Genomic DNA, 3,798 nt, shown 5'->3' on the forward strand with positions numbered 1-3,798 from the left:
AGTTCTAAAAACAACATTGAACAAGTTTTAAGCTGCCTACCATATTATTAATTTATTATTCCCACATCATAGCATGAGACAAGCTCTGTCTCAGAATATGACGGCTTAAAACATACCGGTACCGTAAAACCTAGGAGAACCAGAGTTACTTTTATAGCAAAGCCACATACTTTAAAATGCTTGTATGGTAGGCTATAAGATAGACTACTTGTACTTGGTACAGTATACAGCATCAACATTATTCTGATCAGCCAAATTTACATTTCATTTTTCTTCTACTATATATATAGGAAGTGGCTATACTTACGGCACCGTAAATACAGCCATTCTATGCCTTTTTTTAATCTTTACGTCGCTTTTACTGCGCATGTGCGCTGTTGCTGGAAAAAAGTGCGTATATAACTTCTAAATTCAACTGTTTTGCGAAGTGAATCCGTGGCGCGTGCGATCTTTGTCGGGCTCGTACTCACAAGGATATGAGTTCGACACCACCATGAGGTGACTTTTAATTCTAACACGAAGTGACTCAATCGTTAGGCTACGCATTTTTGTGGCCGTTCAGTTTAGTTTGTTTTTAGTTCTGACCATCACAACGAAAAAACAGTATGTATATGACAAACATAGCAAAGGTCTAGAACAGGGGTCACCAACTGGCGGCCCGCCACGCTGTATAACAAGTATAACCAAAAATACTTTTCTTGAGGAGTTAAAGAGCATGAAGGCACAAAATACTTTCCGGGAAGCATATTTTTGCTTTGCATGCGATTCCACCGACCGACCAATCAGATTATAGTTCTAGGTGGGGGTTGCTGCTATTCCAATGCGATGTCCAGCCACACTGTCCCAGTGGTTGATTAAAACGTCTGTTTTCGAATTTCGAAAATGTCTGTGAGCATAGGGTTGCTTATTTTAATTCACCGTTATTGTGTTTCACGAGCAGTGTTCTCTTTATCCAAGTTTTTGTTGGCAAAATAGGTCGGTGTGCCAACTCAATTTATAATAAATTGGCAAAATATTATATATAAATTTAAAGACTTTTTCTGATTGCAGGCCTATTATGAAAATATTTAGCTTAGTACTGCAAAATGCTTTTTTTTTTAAAGAAATATGGAACGCTTCACAATTTTGCGTGTCATCCTTGCGCAGGGATCATGCTAATCTTCTCTGTATCATTCCAATTTTAGTATATGTACTGCCGAAGCAAGTATTGCAAAATGTTGTTCATCAACAAATTCTTGCCACGCTGATAAGCATCGCAAGTGACAGTTGTCTATAATAAAAGAAAGACGGTTTTATAGACTCTCACAAAAAGGATGAAAAACCAACTCATTGCTTTTTTAAAGGAAAGACTGTTCATGAATTACGATAGAATTACGATTTTTCGGTGATTTCCACAAGCGTTTATTTCATGGTGCCTGGTTTCTTCTTCCCTGTTATTGGAGCCTATTTTTCGCTAATATGTTTGCAGGTCACTATTGTTGCCTGTATTGCGATGTGTCAAACATTTTCTTGTTTACTGAAATTGTTAATTGCAAGATATCTTTTGTGAAGCGAAGTGACAACACCACTCTTGCTTGGCGATGAATATTCTGATGAAACCGCTCGCCTCGCTATAAGTGCGCAAAACAAGTGGCCTCGTTTATTAGGCATTGCTAAAAAAGTCAAAAGTGTTGTAAAAGGAGCTTGGCCTGGCGGTATTCTAACATAAATATGAACATGTAACGCTGGATACTGGGTACGAAATGCGTTCTTTTTTAGCATAAGAAAAAACCTACCTAAATTTTATTAGTGCGGCCCGCCACAGCTCTCCTTAATGCCAAAGTGGCCCGCATGCAAAAAAGGTTGGTGACCCCTGGTCTAGAAAATGACCCCTGGTCTAAAAAAAGGTAGAAGCAACAAAACGTGGACGTTAGGCTATAGCATGCATGATAGCAAAGCAGGACAATCAGTTTAAAATATGGCACGGTCGTAACAGCTGAAAATTTTGAAAATTTAGAATTTTTTTTTTACTCTATTAATTGTTAAAGAAAAAAAACTTACTAGCCTTTCTTTTCTCTTTGTTCTAAATTTATTAAAATTTTATTGAGGTGTTACGACCGTGCCATGTTTTAAACTGATTGTCCTGCTTTGCTATCATGCACGCTATAACATCCGCGTTTTGTCGCTTCTACCTTTTTCTAGACCTCTGCTATGTTTGTCATATATTGTTTTTCGTTGTGATGGTCAGAACTAAAAACAAACTAAACAGGGTGCAAGTGTGCAACCTAGCTCGTACCCTGAACATGAACAGTTCGTACCCTGAAAAGATTGAGAGAAAAAATTGAAAAAAGCTTAAGTCGCTGATCGCAGTTTCCGCAAACATTTTAAAAGGGTTAGGGGTTAGGAAAAGATTGAGAGAAAAAATTTAAAAAAGCTGAAGTTGCTGATCGGAGTTTCCGCAAACAAACTGAAAAGATCGATAGAAAAAAATAGAACAAAGCCTAAGTCGCTAATCGCAGTTTCCGTTTTTCCGCAGTTTCCGCAAACATTTTAAAATTTCCGATAATGATTCGAAGAGTTTGCCGAAGTCGCGAATAGCAGTTCCGCAAACAGTTTAAAAGGGTTAGGGTTTAGGTCGGAGTTTCCGCAAACATTTTAAAACTTCCGGTAATGATCCTGAGAGTTTTTGTTTGTTTGCGGAAACTGCAATCAGCGACTTCGGTTTTGTGCTGTTTTTTCTCTCAATCTTTTCAGAAGGAAAATTTTTAAATGTTTGCGGAAACGGCGATCAGCAACTTCAACTTTTTTCAATTTTTTCTCTCGATCTTTTCAGGGTACGAACTACCGTAGGTTGCATCCAACTAAACAGCCACAAAAAAATGCGTAGAGTAACGATCGAGTCACTTCGGGTTAGAATTTAGTTTTTTTTTAAAGTCACCTCTTAATGGTATCGAACTCATATCCTTGGGAGTATGAGCCAGACAAAGATCGCAAGCGTCACAGATTCACTTCGCAAAAACAGTTGAATTTAAAAGTTATATACCGTATGCACGTTTTTCCAGCAACAGCGCGCATGTGCAGTAAAAGCGACGTAAAGATTAGAAAAGGGCATTGAATGGCTGTATTTACGGTGCCGTAAGTGTAGCCACTTCCATATATATAATATATATACATACTTATATAGACCAAATATATATATATATACTTCATCATGTATAGGCTTATTTTATTCTGACGATAGTTCCTGAAGAGAATCAGATGAAAACCTGCAGCTTCGAGCTACCATGAGCAGCCTTCTAAAGTAACTCGCAATCTATACAGCATCCTGTTACATGCTGTATGGAATGGAAGACCACGGCAATTTTTTATACGCTTGAAGTCACAAGTTAATAAATTTTCAACATGATAATGATATTTCTATGTGGCTCTGGCCTTCACTCTTCCAATAGGTTGGATGCAACCTAATTCGTACCATGAACAATTCGTACCGTCAGTTTGTACCTTGAAAAGATCGAGAGAAAAAATTGAAAAAAGCCGATGTCGCTGATCTCAGTTTCCGCAAACATTCAAAAATTTTCTGCAAACAAACAAAAACTCTTAGGATCATTACCAGAAATTTTAAAATGTTTGCGGAAACTCCGATCAACCCTAACCTTAACCCCTAATCCTTTTAAAATGTTTGCGGAAACTCCGATCAACCCTAACCCTTTTAAAATGTTTGCGGAAACTGCGATCAGTGACTTCGGCAAACTCTTAGGATCATTATCAAAATTTTTTAAATGTTTGCGGAAACTGCGGAAAAACGGAAACTGCGATAAG

General features: G+C 37.7%; 1 non-coding gene across 1 annotated transcript; it reads right to left on the reverse strand.

The window, feature by feature from the left end:
* Positions 1-1,101: 1,101 nt before the first annotated feature.
* LOC145765772 (U6 spliceosomal RNA) lies at positions 1,102-1,208 on the reverse strand. Its single transcript, XR_014288646.1, has one exon. It is a non-coding gene; the product is annotated as a U6 spliceosomal RNA (small nuclear RNA).
* Positions 1,209-3,798: the final 2,590 nt, after the last annotated feature.

Source organism: Aplidium turbinatum, chromosome 2, assembly GCF_918807975.1.
Source record: "Aplidium turbinatum chromosome 2, kaAplTurb1.1, whole genome shotgun sequence".
Classification (NCBI taxonomy): domain Eukaryota; kingdom Metazoa; phylum Chordata; class Ascidiacea; order Aplousobranchia; family Polyclinidae; genus Aplidium; species Aplidium turbinatum.